This window comes from Anabrus simplex, chromosome 1, assembly GCF_040414725.1.
Source record: "Anabrus simplex isolate iqAnaSimp1 chromosome 1, ASM4041472v1, whole genome shotgun sequence".
Lineage (NCBI taxonomy): Eukaryota > Metazoa > Arthropoda > Insecta > Orthoptera > Tettigoniidae > Anabrus > Anabrus simplex.
This window is the reverse complement of record NC_090265.1, coordinates 736,330,612-736,347,459: the sequence shown is the minus strand read 5'-3', so window position 1 is coordinate 736,347,459 and position 16,848 is coordinate 736,330,612. Positions and strand designations below refer to the sequence as shown.

The 16,848-nt window shown below is 38.4% G+C and overlaps 2 long non-coding RNA genes across 2 annotated transcripts in view; one reads left to right on the top strand and one right to left on the bottom strand.

Moving 5' to 3' along the window:
- The window catches only part of LOC137496970 (uncharacterized), a 45,569-nt gene extending 38,149 nt beyond the window's left edge, over window positions 1-7,420 (bottom strand). Inside the window, exon 1 of the long non-coding RNA XR_011017551.1 lies at window positions 7,338-7,420. This is a non-coding gene — a long non-coding RNA (uncharacterized lncRNA). The remainder of the gene's footprint in view (window positions 1-7,337) is intronic.
- A 5,388-nt stretch (window positions 7,421-12,808) lies between these two features.
- Window positions 12,809-16,848, top strand: part of LOC136857450 (uncharacterized) — a 56,294-nt gene continuing 52,254 nt past the window's right edge. The window contains exon 1 of the long non-coding RNA XR_011017550.1: window positions 12,809-13,182. This is a non-coding gene — a long non-coding RNA (uncharacterized lncRNA). The remainder of the gene's footprint in view (window positions 13,183-16,848) is intronic.

Genomic DNA, 16,848 nt, shown 5'->3' with positions numbered 1-16,848 from the left:
CGCATAAAACATTAATTTGGAGGCATTTAAAATAACTCCATGATAAAATTTGTTCCTAAGGTAATTTATTTTTGTTGTTGTTGTTGTCATCCCTCCAGTGTATATAATTACAGAGATTATTAGGTTTAGAAACAGTCATAAGCGGTGGTAACACCTGAACATTGACTCGAATCAGTATGAGCATCCGATAGCCCTACATCTCGTGATCGCCTTTAACCATTACATCGATAACTTAAACCTTTGCTTTTGCCGCTCTTGGCACCAGATTTTATTCACTATTTTCCTTGGGTGCTGGACTACTATGTAATAACAACTGCTCTGGTCTTAGTACATTTGACCCATTAACCCATTCAACGCCAAACCTACATATATATATATATATATATATATATATATATATATATATATATATTGTACCGGTTACGACCTGTACATGCCGTATTTTTTGGCCATTAATTATACTTCATCATCACGCAAGACGTTCAGAGTGAATTTGGTTTATTTACGTTTGGAGGAGCGAACAGGCGAGGTGCCAATAGATATGTGTGTGAAGTAGCTGCAGGGACAATATAGTCTACCCGCCTGACACCACATGTAGCCTGCATGGCCTGGTATATTCTGGATATGAACATCACACCTTCGCGAACACTCCATTGACAAAAATTCAAAACTTCTCCAATATTAATCGCAGCGACTTGAGTTATACTTCATTCTGAGGAGGATAACATAAACATCCCAAATTGTGAATCTCAAGGAAATCCGTCGAGGGCTTCGCGTCAGCCTCAAGAGATCACGTTATATGATGATGTAGGAACCCCGAACTGAATATAAGGAGAGCTCACTTTACCCAGATCAGACAGTCATAGTTGGGTGTTCTGCCTGATTCTTCACGCTGCAGTGTTCGTCAAAGTGCTGACAGAGTCTACCTTTGAATATTCAAAGTCTTCATGTGGGACTTAAACACTGACAGTCATGTTGAACTTATCAACTGTGCGTGTGGTGAACCCTAATATATCAATCAAGTCTATCAATCAAGTTAAACTTGTAATCTGTGCACGTATTGGAACTCTGATTACGACAAGTCGGGTATTGCATGTAGAAACTTCTCGATGCAACTTACTTTTGTTCTTGTAGAACTGAGTTTATTACCACCTAGCTCGTGTGAAACTTAGCATCTGTACAAACATATTTAATTTCATTGTGACACTGCTACGTTATACTATAAACTGTGACATTTTGAAATATCTCAGTCAGCATAATTTCATTGGTATTTAGAGTGTTTATGAAAGTATTCGAACTTTCAGAGTATTAATGCAAGTGATTACCATAATCGTGTGCTACGACACCAAGGTTTCACTCCAAACTAAAACTGTGTTCTTTATCCAATTCAAAATTGTGTATTATTTCTTATGAACAGTGTGTAAATTATTTGTGCGTGACTGGCAGCAATGTCTTTGATAAACTCTAGAACAGTCACATATTTTATTTAATGTCAAGTGCGCCTAACAACGAACTGTGCTTTTCATTTCAACCTTATTTCTTCGTCAAAGTGTTTAGTGTTTTTTCATGACTGACAGCAGTGTCTTTGATAAACTCTAGAGCAGTCATACATTTCTTTCAATGTCAAGTGCTACTTTATTTAGTGGAAAGTCACTGCGAACTGTGCCAAGTGCATGAACAATTTTCAGTTTCATTATTTCTATTCATGAACTGTGCTTTATTTTCTTCCAATCTCGATGCTATCCGCATCTTCATCTTTAGTGAACTTATAAATTCTATCTACAAGATTAAGGGTGAATTCGACTGCATATCCCAACCACATTAAATGAAACAGTGCTGTTAAACCAAAGTGTCGGGGGACTGTGTAATTCTGGACACTCGTATAAGTTATGTGATGAGTGATTACACCGCATCATCATCGGAGAACGTTGGAGATAATCCAGAACATCGAATGTTGAAGACTCAAACCCATATCTAACGAACCTGGATATTCCGGCCTTATCTCAACGTAATATTGGCGACTTTCAGAATGTGTTCCAGCCCCGTTCAGCCTGGTGAACTGGGAGCACGGGACATCAAAAGGCGATGTTGAAGACAGCGACTATCAACACTAAGGTGATGTTCACTTTGAAATGCATTAACTGAATATAAAAAACTATTATTCAATCTATTTAAAAAATTTCTTATAGATAGGACCCTGCCTCCTGTACCAAACCCTAGCTAGAAACCACCCAGAATTACCCTGAGACCTACTTCATGCTAACCATAATATTAATTCATAAAGTCGGACTATTTACTGGTACAATATATACATATTTTAATGAACGCCGTGCCTCGCCCGCCAAACCTGTATATGTACGTTTTGGTGCAGTGTGTACTCCACCAATCTCATACATGAACGGGATATAGTGCCATGCTTTGAAATTCCATGGAAATGCTCAAAGAATTTCTGTATGTCAGATATGGCACTCCATTTCGCATGTCTTGAAAGCGATCTGGTGTTAAATCAGCTTCGTTGGAGTGGAAAATCTTTCCCACTGACGTGTAGCCATCATGGAGTCTTCAAGTATATATTCAACTCTTGTTGATGAAGAAAGTGAATGTTTCCTCATAAACAGTGATTCTGAAGAGCTATATTTTGATGATGAAGATGGATAATATATAGGGGGCAATACAGAACTACAACAAAGTGCGAGACGAACTAGTAATGATGGATCTCATGCGAAATTGTCACCCCCTCCTCAGAAAAATCTTTTTTCCCTAAATGTTAATGATTTTGATAATACCAGTTCTTGGATCAACAATTTTATATTATATTTCAGTAATAATATCACCGAGCAGAGTAGCCTTGCATGTTAACATGCTACGGCATTGTAGCCAAGCTCTGCATTTGACAGGCGAGTGCGTTCGAACCCCACCGTCAGCTGTCCTGAGAATTTTTTCTCCTTTATAGTTTCCCTTTTGCACTCTCAAGCAAATACCGGGACAGTTCCTATTCATAAGCCTATAAGCCTATTCATCCCCGACCCCGTATTGGGCTAAGGGGACGATATGCATTCCGTTGATAGTATCAGCAAAAATGTATCTGTAAAAGTGCTTCTTCTATTAAAAGAGAACCCGGCCCAGAAGGGTTCGCCTGGTCATTAAAACTCAGCAGTGGAAAGGTTAAATGAAGTATCTAGAGTAGTGAATGTGATTTGATAGTGATTAAGATGAAGTGAGAGATTGAACTGGTTAATATTACAGGGGTAAGCAAATTATTTTTTATGTCTGGCACGCAGGTAATTTTACTGGCTCCTACATTTGCTTCTGACTTGCCCAGCCCTGTCTTCTGGCGTGACTCGAATAAAAATTGCAAGCACTTTTTGAGGTAATGATAAGTAGTCATGTTCCGGTAGTCTAAAGTGGGCCTAATGCAAGATCTTCCTCCATTTCATTCAGCCACTTTCAGTTTTGTTGTGGGAAGGGAAGAACAAAGAGAAAGGCAGAATAGATCTACACATCATGTACACCATGGCTGAATAGGAACCTACTTAAGTGCAACTTCGCAAATGCAGTGTTCAATTAGGATAATTTGAACTAGCCCGCCTGGTGGCCGTGATCGTTTAGGCTTTGAAGCGTCAATGGTCTGACACCGTGGTTAGCCGGTTCGAGTCCCATTGGTAGAAAAAATTTTCACCATCAGAATAATGGCCGTCAGCGTAGTGGAGGTGGTGGTATACTAGATTGTGTGCCAAAGCCTGGATTCAATTCCAAACCTCTGTGCAGTGCTCATAATGGAGTGAGGGCATGTAACGCTGTTGATGGTGAATCTGTAGTCTCAGTGCAATGTGTGTTCCATATTAAGTTGCATTGTAATCCTCCAAGTGATAATAACATTCATAGATGTTATAAGTTTGAAGACACCGGCTGTCTTTGCAAAAGGCAAGAGTACCAGACGACCAACAAAAAAAGCACGTCTTGAACAAGTGAAAGTGTCTTTCACGCATAGCCCCAAGAAATCAGTTCGGAGGGCTTGTCGTGAATTAGCAGTTCCAGTGATGTCAGTGTGGAGAGTTTTAAGAAGACAGGATTGAAACACCTGTTGTAACAATTACTCCAGGCACACTGAACGAGATGTGGGGTGAACTCTGCTATCAACTCTATATGTCTGTGTGACGAATGGAGTTCACATTGAACACTTGTAGGACAAACTGTTTGAGTTTCTCTTTGACGTGATGTATTATTTGCAAATGTAAGTTCAATGTAATAAGCACTATAGAGCCTTAAAACTCCGATATTCATTTTCAGAAAACCTTGTATATTTTCAAACCTGCTTGCCCAGTAAATAGTAGTTTATCGGGGATAGGAACAGAATATGCAAATTTGGGGGTATTTGCAGTATCCGAGTGTGAAGTCCCGTCAGCACCAGCTGTTGTCGGTAAAATGATATCGAGAATACCACTGTCGTCTTCACCACAATTAACATTTTCATCATCACTAGGTTCACATGAACTCTCACTTTCAATGAATAAATCATGATCACAATACAATTCCCTTTCATTGTAATCATTTAGCAAAGAACACAAAACACCATGCATTGAGGAACCCGTAGTGAAAATAAACAGCGGTTAGCGTCATTCTTTTGTTCTACCCAGTAGTTGGGCCAAGCAAGGAGGATAAATACTTACAGCAGCGCTATTGCAAAGAGAATATCTTTGAGATTCCCATGATGTGCAACAGATGGAATTTGTGTTCAGATAGGGAATCTGCCACCTGGGCAACTACCCTAAATGCAGATCAGTCGTGATTGATTAATTAATTAATTGATTGATTGATTGATTGATTGATTGATTGATTGATTGTATTCTTGAAGTGAAGTGTTAGTTGTGATACTGTGATAAAAGTTATGTGTGTATTATTTTGTGTATATATGTGAATAAAAGCCTCCATGGTTCAGACGGCAACGCGTCTGCCTCTCACTGCTGGATACCGTGGTTCAAATCCAGGTCACTCCATGTGAGATTTGTGCTGGACAAAGCGGAGGCGGGACAGGATTTTCTCCGGGTACTCCGGTTTTCCCTGTCATCTTTCATTCCACACATCACCACCAATGCCGCCCGCCCCTCTTCCTCTCAAATAAAGATTGTACTCTCGAATCTCAAGCAACAACACTTCTCTGTCACCTTGATCTTACTGTTTCAGTAACCCCCTCAGCCGTTCGCTGCCGTACACAACATCTGGTGAGAGAAACATAGTGGGGTAAAGACCCACTTCACTCCAGTGAAGACTCCTTCAACGGCGCACCGGAGCGCATCTTCCTGGCAAAGGCTGAAGTGTCGGTAACCCTACCACCAACACTTCTGGGGACTGTACATTTCGCATGTTTTGAAAGCGATCTGGTGTTAATTCAGCTTCGTTGGAGTGGAAAATCTTTCCCACTAACGTGTAGCCATCATGGAGTCTGCAAGTATATATTCAACTCTTGTTGATGAAGAAAGTGAATGTTTCCTCATATACAGTGATTCTGGAGAGCTATATTTTGATGATGAAGATGGATAATATATAGGGGGCGATACAGACTACAACAAAGTGCGAGACGAAGTAGTAATGATGAATCTCATGCGAAATTGTCACCCCCTCCTCAGAAATTTTTTTTCCCCTAAATGTTAATGATTTTGATAATACCAGTTCTTGGATAAACAATTTTATATTATATTTCAGTAATAATATCACCGAGCAGAGTAGCCTTGCGTGTTAACATGCTTCAGCATTGTAGCCAAGTTCTGCATTTGACAGGCGAGTGCGTTCGAAATCCACCGTCAGCTGTTTTTCTCCTTTATAGTTTCCCTTTGGCACTCCCAAGCAAATACCGGGACTGTTCCTATTCATAAGCCACAGCCGATTCCCTCCACTTTCGTACCCAGTTTCATTCACCATCATTCATTTCATATTCATCAACATCTCAACTGAGGTTGACATCAGGAAGGGCATCTGGCCGTAAAAATAAGCCTTAAAATATAATCTCACTTCATCCCCGACCCCGTATTAGGCTAAGGGGACGATATGCATTCCATTGATAGTATCAGTAAAAATGTATCTGTAAAAGTGCTTCTTCCTTAAAAAGAACCCGGCCTAGAAGGGTTCGCCTGGTCATTAAAACTCGGCAGTGGAAAGGTTAAAGGTTAAAGGTTGAATGAAGTATCTAGAGTAGTGAATGTGATTTGATAGTGATTAAGATGAAGTGAGAGATTTAACTGGTTAATATTACAGGGGTAAGCAAATTATTTTTTTATGTCTGGCACGCAAGAAATTTTACTGGCTCCTACATTCGCTTCTGACATGTCGTGCCCTGTCTTCTGGCATGTGACTCGAAAAAAAATTGCAAGCACTTTTTGAGGTAATGATAAGCAGTCGTGTTCCGGTAGTCTAAAGTGGGCCTAATGCAAGATCTTCCTCCACTTCATTCATCCACTTTCAGTTTTGTTGTGGGAAGGGAAGAACAAGGAGAAAGGCACAATAGATCTACACATCATGTACACCATGGTTGAATAGGAACCTACTTAAGTGCAACTTCACAAATGCAGTGTTCAGTTAGGATAATTTGAACGAGCCCGCCTGTTGGCCATGATCGTTTAGGCTGTGTTTAGCCGGTTCGAGTCCCACTGATGATGGCCGTCAGCATAGTGGAGGTGGTGGTATACTAGATTGCGTGCCAAAAGCCTGGATTCAATTCCAAACATCTGCGCAGTGCTCATAAAGGAGTGAGGGCATGTGACGCTGTTGATGGTGAATCTGTAGTCTCAGTGCAATGTGCGTTCCATATTAAGTTCCACTGTAATCCTCCAAGTGATAATAACATCCACAGATGTTATAAGTTTGAAGACACCAGCTGTCTTTGCAAAGGCAAGAGTACTAGAAGACCAACGAAAAAAGCACATCTTGAGCAAGTGAAAGTGTCTTTCAAGCGTAGCCCCAAGAAATCAGTTCGGAGGGCTTGTCGTGAATTAGCAGTTCCGTTGATGTCAGTGTGGAGAGTTTTAAGGAAACAGAATTGAAACACCTGTTGCAACAATTACTCCAGACACACTGAACGAGATGTGGGGTGAACTCTGCGATCAACTCTACTCTGTGTGACGAATGGTGTTCACATTGAACACTTGTAGGACAAACTGTTTGAGTTTCTCTTTGACTTGATGTATTATTTGCAAATGTAAGTTCAATGTAATAAGCAATGTAGAGCCTTAAAACTCCGATATTCATTTTCAGAAAACCTTGTATATTTTTAAACCTGCTTGCCCAGCAAATTGTAGTTTATTGGGGATAGGAACAGAATTTGCAAATTTGATGATATTTACAGTATCCGAGTGTGAAGTCCCGTCAGCACCACCTGTTGTCGGTAAAACGATATCGAGAATACCACTGTCATATTCACCACAATTAATATTTTCATCATCACTAGGTTTCCCTTACATTGTAATCATTTAGCAAAGAACACAAAACACCGTGCAATGAGGAATCAATAGTGAAAACAAACAGCGGTTAGTGTCATTCTTTTGTTTCTACCCAGTAGTTAGGCCAAGCAAGGAGGATAAATACTTAGAGCAGCGCTATTGCAAAGAGAATATCTTTGAGATTCCAACGATGTGCAACAGATGGAATTTGTGTTCAGATAGGGAATCTGGCACCTGGGCAACTGACCTAAATGCAGATAAGTAGTGATTGATTGATTGATTGATTGATTGATTGATTGATTGATTGATTGATTGATTGATTGATTGATTGATTGATTGATTGATTGATTGATTGATTGATTGATTGATTGATTGATTGATTGATTGATTGATTGGTTGATTGATTGATTGATTGATTGATTGATTGATCGAAGTGTTTGTTGTGATACTGTGATTAAGGTTATGTGTGTATTGTTTTGTGTATATATGTGAATAAAAGCCTCCGTGGCTCAGACGGCAACACATCGGCCTCTCACCGCTGGATACCATGGTGAAAATCCCGGTCACTCCATGTGAGATTTGTGCTGGACAAAGCAGAGGCGGGACAGGTTTTTCTCCGGGTACTCCGGTTTTCCCTGTCATCTTTCATTCAGGCAACACTCTCCATTCTCACTTCATAGCATCTATCATTCATTAATTGAAATCACTTTGGGAGTGGCGACCCCATTGTACTAATAGCCTATATCTGCTTCATTCATAACATCCCTGACCCGGTCAATGACTGAAAAACAGGTTGTAGGTTTTCATTTTCATGTGAATAAAATTAATTGTACCAACTGACAGCATCTCGTGTGCATCTGTGTGGCTACATTATTTTTGATGACATCAATAAGACAGCAATCAGCTTCAGACGATCCCTTAATTTTTAAAAATTTAAGAGACACTTTTTCACCAAGTTAAACCGAATGACAATACGCACATCAGAAAATAAGAGCAGCTTAAGAGAACAGTTTTTCAATTAAGACGCAACATCAACACAAAAAGGTTCTTTTCAAAAACATTTTAAAATTAACAACTAAGAAAAAACACACACATCATATATAAACAAGAGTGCTGTATACTGACGAATTTTTAACATCCATTTAAGTGAATTGAAATTTGTATTAAGTTAGGTTAGAACATAAGTAGATCCATCTCCCCTTCCCATTTCACTGCCCACTCAACCCTCCCCACTTATTTTCGTAAAGAAGTCCGCTGTAGCGAGTACAGCAATTAACGAGAGCCCCATTATAATGCCGTTTTGTGCTGTCCCTTCAAAATTACTATATTAAACTGTGTATTATCCTTCGGTTACAGTGACAGCCCTACCACTGACGCATCCGATGTCACGAGCGATTATACGTGTGCAATCGTTCACCTTCGGTATCGCTTCCTTGCTATTTAAAAATAGCTTTCAAGACCATTCACACCAATGCCTAAACATTTTTTAATTCTCATACCATCAATGGCAACAACAAATTCACAAACTCGGGGATATACAAATTAAAGTGCCTGTCTTGGTTTTCAGCACGCGTAGGACAAACAGGCCGTAGTTTCAATATAAAATACGCCGAACATCTTAACGCCTTGAAGTATAACTGCTATGCAGCCATGAGGGAACATTGTAGGGAGCAAAATCATATACACAACAATTGACCAGGATTGAAAGATCTTACATTATGAACAGAAAGCTCCCTTACTCAATATATTGGATAATATTTATATCGATATTGACCAATATAACAATTCCTCACACAACCTAAATGAAATTAACGAGAAGAGAATTATATTATTGGAATCTTTTGTCCCTCTCATCAGTCAGCAATTTATGAATAAAAACGAGTTTCACTTCCGACATTCCAGAACAAGACCCGCCCTTCCCTCAATATCCCCCTCCCGTACCTTACCTTACCCCTCCTCATTCGTCCCCCCTCGTCGTCTTCCCCACCCAACCATATCAGCACAGACACACTGAAAGCTAAACATAAGCTTAGTGTCAATGTGACTTGAGACTGACAAGGTCGTACCACTTGAGACGACAGCTTTTTAACAAGTCAGTAGACTGAGCCTTATTTTTGCAAAATATTTTGATTTGTTTTCATCCACTCATACTCTCTTTTTTTCCATTACAGATGTTGCATACTTATTAACCACGTTATTGATGGTCTCATTACATTGTACAACACAATGTTTCATTTTAAAGAATCAGCAAGTTTTACTGTCAATCAAAACGGCCTTTCAGAAAAGAGAATTTTTACATCAATATGTTTTTTACTTTAACGATCATGATAATTGTATTTTACTTCATCAATATTTTAAATTTGTTTATGTAATGTACTGGCCTTGATGAAGATGGCCTTGAGATTAGGCTGAAACATGTATAGACGTTGTGCCATCTAACAGATGGTTTGTTTTGTATTGAAAAGGGGAATCTTATAAATTCTTTTTATTTTTAAAATGATAACCGACAATATGGAATGAGATTTATAACATGCAAAAGCAACGTTATGTAGCTGAAGACGTTCCTAGGAATGAAACCTGTTACAAATAATTAATTTGCTTAAAGCAAGTATATAGTAACAAACAGGTGGATTTAATGTAAAACTAAGATTTGGTACAGGAAATGAAGCCGATTTCTTTCAATCTGCAGAAGACACTCAAACTGCTACCCTCCTCATTCCCTTTATGCATGTGAGTCAAATAATCACGATGTACCATTTCATAGCCCTGGTCATTTAGAATCGCGACATTGAAATCGTCATTTGCCGAGAATAGCGGTAAAGTTCCGTAAATCGTGCGGCAGAAAGTTCGAAGTAATGAAATACAGACTAATGGCCGCTAACATAAGGGAAAATATACAGGCAAACGGAATCCAGGTAACCGTGATATAAGAAATGTTCACTATAAACCAACAGTATAGTAATGGGAAGGAGCAGTTCACCTGTGGGAACTAGTTCATTTACTCTCGCTCCCAAGAAAGAACTACTTCATGAACTACTTCACGAACTACTTCAAAATGTTTAACTTTCCCGCTAGACTACTCTGCAACCGCTGAAGTAGTTCGTCAGCGAACAAGTTCTTTCCCATTCCCTTCACACTCGTGAAGTTCTACAGTTCGAGAAGTAGTTCTCGAGAGCAGTGGCGGCGCGTGACTTTCATCACTGGGGGTTCAAAAGAAGAAAAAATTGCCTCCCCCCCCAACCTCTCCTCTTCCCATCTCCGCCAGCTTCTCTTCCATCGTGGGCCGTAACCTCCTACACTAAGATGACATAAGTTCTAGAAAGTGATCAAATACAAGAGGAGCAGAAAATACGGTAGGCCTACATGCCGAGTTTTACCACATGCAAAATAAGAAATAACTGCTTCATTGAAGTCCGCAGAGTCTCGAACAAAGTTCCTTTCAATTGACAACATAGCAAGAGCAATAAGTCTATCCTCGGTCATTGTGCTGCGCTAGAAAGTTTTTATTCTCTTCAGGGTAGAGAAACACCTTTCTGCTTCCGATGTCATGGGAATAGTAACAACTATATTTAAAAGTTTTCATTGGTATTACCTTGCCGCTATTCTTTGCCTCAATGATTTTTGAGTTAAGTTTCTCTCCAAAAGGTAATTATTCCAAAGAAGGCAAATTAATAGGTGTTTAGAAAGTAATGATATATTTGGGACAAGATATTAATTGGAATTTGACAGTTTAATGTGACTTTTGGTAGTAACGATGCTTTTCAACACTAGCGCTAGTTACGTGCACTATTCTCTGTTGCCTAGTCAAATTCCCGTAAGGCCAACAGATGGCAGGCACATACCCCAACCCCAACAACACGACTAGCTAGTCTTGAGACAGTGGCCTATTGCGCATGCGTAAAGAACAGAGATCCGTTTCTGCGATATCCTGGTCTTGCCTTAGTGCTGGCTTTCGTCCCCCCGCACCTCGCCACTCCCTTCGCCGATGTACGGACGGAGAGATCGTCTTTGCAAGGGGGTTCATTCCAGACAAGTATCCAGCCACAGACCTTGCGCAGCTCACATGAATTGAAAGCCAGTACGAGTATATTACGGATAGAGGGACTTAGCAAGAGCTTCGAGATTGACAAGGGAGTTATGAAAATTACGTAGTTGAGTACAATTTGATATAAACTGGAGGTTCATTGCTCCATTGCGCTATACCAGAAACCGCCACTGCTCGAGAGACGAGTAAACACTTCACAGTTCGTGGGAGTGAAGTAGTTCACGAGAACTAGTTCGTTCGCGAACTACCCATCACTACAACAGTAGGAACATTCGAAGATCGTAAAAAGGAAGAATATTCACAGAAGATTTCAAGAAGCTACTGTATAAAGAAATAGCAGATTTTAGAGAAAAGATACTAACATTATCGGAAGAATTAACAAAAATACGAAGTCCAAAGGTTATATTTCTCGTAAAGATATAGGCTCATAGGCAAATTACACTGCAATTCGTGTTGTTAAAACTGCAATACCGTAGTTGAATTTACGTCATCATATTCTCCTCATAAGATCCTAAAGAATTTAAGAAGGCTTTATAACTATGGAGACCGTGGAATTAATGTTATATTTATCTATGTTTTTCATGCATGTACGTGAAAACGCTGTGATGGCCTGCTAAATGAAGATGGGATTGGCGACAGACGGGAACCGAACCGGCCTTGCCCGACAACACAAGTCCAGCGATCAAGACTCGGAGATGCCGCAGATATAAACCAGAGATGATCGCCACATAAGAGGACGAAATGACAGCAGTCCCAGCCCAAAACACAGGCAGAATAAGATAAGTTTAAAAGCTGTATTTTTCAAAAGTAGATATTTGTGTAGTATCATATAGTAATTTGTTGGTTGTGTTGATGTAAGGAATGGATCGATGTATCTTCGAGAGATGACTTATAAAGATAGTTTCATCGCGAACGTATTGATAATGCTGTTCAGATGAAGGTGTTTGGTAATCTTCAAAAGCAGATAAGAACTTCCATATGTAGGAAATGTCGCATTCGCCAATGAAGCACTATAATAACGTCTTGTCAGTCGATTTTCAAAGAGTTATGCCATAATCTAGCCGTTCAAATGTACTTAGAGTAAGTAAATACCGGTAATGCAGATCGAATCGTAGGTTACCTTGATCATCATTAACACCAACTTATTGCCAAACGTGAATAAATATGGGTTATATTTATACATATATATTTTGACAAATCAAGTGCATATTGTCAGAAATAGATGTTGTCGATCCATAATATTGTAATTTCATTGGGATATGGAATTATTCAAATCGAGCATTACATTGAATAGATCAAATGAAGTTTATGTATGCGGTGATGTAAGGATATGATGGAAATATGAGATAAGGAGTGCGAATAATAAATAATAGATATCCTTGAATATTTGTTTGGGGAATGATAATAAATGGAAGGTCGTTTGAGGAAAGAATCTCACGTATAAGTAATTAATGAGAGTGTATGTAACGTAGTGTAGAATTAAGGTTTTATTTAATGCTTAAAGCGACGTAACCTCGAATAATCTATATGTGACGTATTGGCAAATTGAAGATGGGTTTACAGGATGTTAATGAAGTATGGTCATCGGAAATTAATATCAATTAACCTACAACTCAGGCTATTATGGCAACCTCAAAGAAAATTTCCACATCCTATTTGATATTTAAGTTGATTTAAGCTGAAACACTAGATTAGTGTCGGCAGGTATGAAATTAGTGTCATCGTAATGTTAGCTAATCACTATTAATGGCTTAGGAACTGTCATCTAAGGTATTCCTTGACTTATTGCAAACATATAATTGAATTTATTAAGCGGTGCGACATATTATAACCTGAATGCAAAGCTGTTGAGTATATCTTGGAGATCTTACAGACTTTATAGGTATATTTTTATTATATCTAGTCATGATAAATGATGATTTTTTAATATTAAGATAGGTAGCTATTAAGAGCTACAGACATGAAACATTTCTTATTCTGCGTGAGTTTTTTAGATGATAAAATTAGTTGAAGAAAGCCTAGACAGATGATTACTTACCAAAAAAAAAAATTCTCGGATTCTTAAGTTTGAAACTTTGTAAAATATCAATAACCGTAACTGGATGTTTGTCAGAACTCGACTTTCTGCTGGAATTTCACGAGAATTTGACTTTATTCATGAAAGTTTCACTTTTATTTTACTCTTGTTGTGTCATTTACACAATTTCAAGCTAATTCATTAATCTAATTAATTTATAAATGTCAATATAAAGAACTATACAATTATAATTTTTTTTAATAAGAGAATGAGAATATGAAGATAGATTGTAATTCATGAAAAATCAGGATGAATTCATCAAACAATCTTAATCCATGAAAAATTTTAGGAGAAGAATTATTTGGTAGGACGAGACCATAGGTAATAATGAAGCAGTTTTTTTTGATTAATTATCATGGACTTCAAGGACTAGTTCAAGATTTTTTTTGATTGGATGAAATACCAATGTACATACAAAATATTTAGAAAACATTTAGCTCATCTGAAAATATGATATAATTTTGAATAAATATTAATAATTTAGAATTTAAGCGATTTTATATTATTTATAGATTATAAGATTAATTTAAGGTAATATCTTACCTGATGATGGTAACTAATTGAGTTTGAAACCGAGTCTTCGTGACCAAAATATTCCAATCGCTGTTCGCATATAATGAAAGGTAGAGAAGGTAATCCCAGTCGGATTAACGGTAAAAAAAAAAATGCTGATGTAACTTATTCCCTGAGATATTGTTCGAACATTGAATTTTCTTGATTGCTGAGTAGGACCGAAAGGTGGTATAGGCATTGTAGCACGGCTCTAGATAAATAGTCACCCATAAGAACGGTGCAAGAAAGGAAATTGTTGCCCACTCGTAGAGCTTGAAAGGAGAAAGACGCCGCGGGACTAAGCGTTCGATTCAGGAAAAAGGTAGTTGCCCACTCATGGCAAGAAAATTTTCCCTATTACGGCTCAACGAGTATATACATTTCAAGCGTTCTGTTACTCAAAGAATTTACGCTCCCTTTTGATGCTTTAGTGACCGTTTCAGCTCAATAAGAAAACCTTTTAATTCATTTTCAAATTCCCTATTGAATAAAAGATTTTATTTTATTTTTATTTCCATGTAATTTGTTCCGAGAGGATGATTACCAAATTGTGTTTCCTCTTAAAACAAAAGCTGTTGCTGCCACCACCACCACCTCTACATGACACGGGATAATACACGGATAAAGGAGAACAGAATTAACCTACAGAAAATGAAATGAAAGGAGAGGTATTAGTAGAGTGCAGGTGAGTGAAATGAGATTCTTGAGAAGCAGAATACGGTTTACAAGAGAACGAAGAAGATGAGGGGAAATACTAAGCGAGGATGAATTGCTAAACTCAAGACACTGAAGTTTTCTTACAGCACTTCATCCTGGGTACAATTCTTTATCAATCAATCAGTCACCACTGATCTGCATTTAGGGCAGTTGGCCACGTGGCAGATTCCCTATCTGTTGTTTTCCTCGTCTTTTCTTAAATGATTGCAAAGAAATTGGAAATTTATTGAACATCACACTTCGTACATTATACAATCCCTTACTCCTCTTCCTATAAAAGAATATTTGGCTCAATTTGTCCTCTTGAATTACAAATACTTTTTTTTTGTTTTTTTCTTTTCCTTTTTTTTGCTAGTGGATTTACGTTACACCGACACAAATAGGTCTTATCGCAGCGACGGGACAGAAAAAGCTTAGGTGTTGGAAGGAAACTGTGTGAAAATGGGAAACTACGGAAAACCATTTTCAGGGCTGCCGACAGTGGGATTCGAGCCCACTATCTCCCGGATGCTAGCTCACAGCCATGTGCCCCTAACCGCATGGACAACTTACCCAGTGATTTCCAACTTTATCTTCATATTGTGATCTTTCTTACTTTTAAAGACACCACTCAAACTTATTTGTCTACTAATTTCATTCCACGCCTTCTCTCCACTGACAGCTTGGAACATGCCACATAGTCAAACAGCTCATCGTCTTTCTCCCAAGTCTTCCTAGTGCAACATTTTAGTAACACTACTCCTTTGTTGGAAATCTCCCAGAACAAATCGAGCTGCTTTTGTTTGAATTTTTTCCAGTTCCTGAATCAAGTAATCCTGGTGAGAGTCCCATACAATGGAACCAAATTTTAGTGCTTTACTACTTTACATCCTTACTCTTCTCCTTCTTCTTCATATGTTTCTTCTTATGCAGGTCGTTCACAGAGCCTCTTCCAATCTTCTTTTTTCGCACATTTTTTCTTTCATCACTGTCTGCCACTGTAGTCCTCTACAATTGACATCATCCTCCACCTGATACCTCCATCTTGTTTGTGTTCTTCCAATTGGTCTTCTTCCAGATTGTGTCCATTCCAGAGCTCTTAGTAATCTTTCTTGTCCCAATCTTTTGACATTGCCGAAACATTTCAGCCTACTTCTCTCTCCATAGCTTCTTTTAGAGGGTGGCCTGTAGCGTCTGTTTTTTTTGGTTTCATTTCTTATCTTGTCCCTCCTTGTTTTACCCAAGATCCCTCGCAGAAAGCGCATCTCTGTCACTTGTAATTTACTCCGATCTTTTTTTGTTCAAGTCCAACATTCTGCCATACCTCTTCTGTTCTAACCATGTTATAAGCCTTTTGTATATCAATGAATGCAAGAGCGATGTCTTTCCCAATTTCCCATTTCTTTTCTACTACTTGTCTAGCTGTAAATATGGCATCAATAGTTGATCTTCCAGAACTAAATCTTTGTTGTTGTTCTCTTAATTGTGAATCTATCTTCCTATGGTGAAACTTCGGATGATGAACGTGAATTGTGAATGATCTGAGTATTGGGCCGATTCTATTTAAGATTTTTTGTAATGATTTTATTAATTGTAAGCCATCTGAGTTTATATTTGTGGTATATTCAAAGAAAATTAAATAGGTATATAAGTTATTTGATTTTTTATTTTTTTCTGTATTTTGCCGTCACAAATTTACGGTATGGGTCTTATTCGGTGGCGGGTGGTATTCGGGATAATACAGTATTTCTCAGACACATGTCTAATAACATCTCCTCTTCATCATTCTGTGATCTTCTCCGTGGCTTCCTATAACTGTTTCATATCCTCCTCTCTCATTCACAACTCTAGCATTGAAATCTCGTATAGTCTCCTAGAATCACAGTCTTGTTCGATGTTACAGGATCCTGCAGTTTAGTGATGAACTCTTCCTTTTCATCTATTTCACAACCTATTTGAGGAGCATAAACCTTGATTTTGTCAAGGATATTTCCTTCTGTCGTCAACTGAACTTTAACTATTCTGTCACAAACATAACCCACATT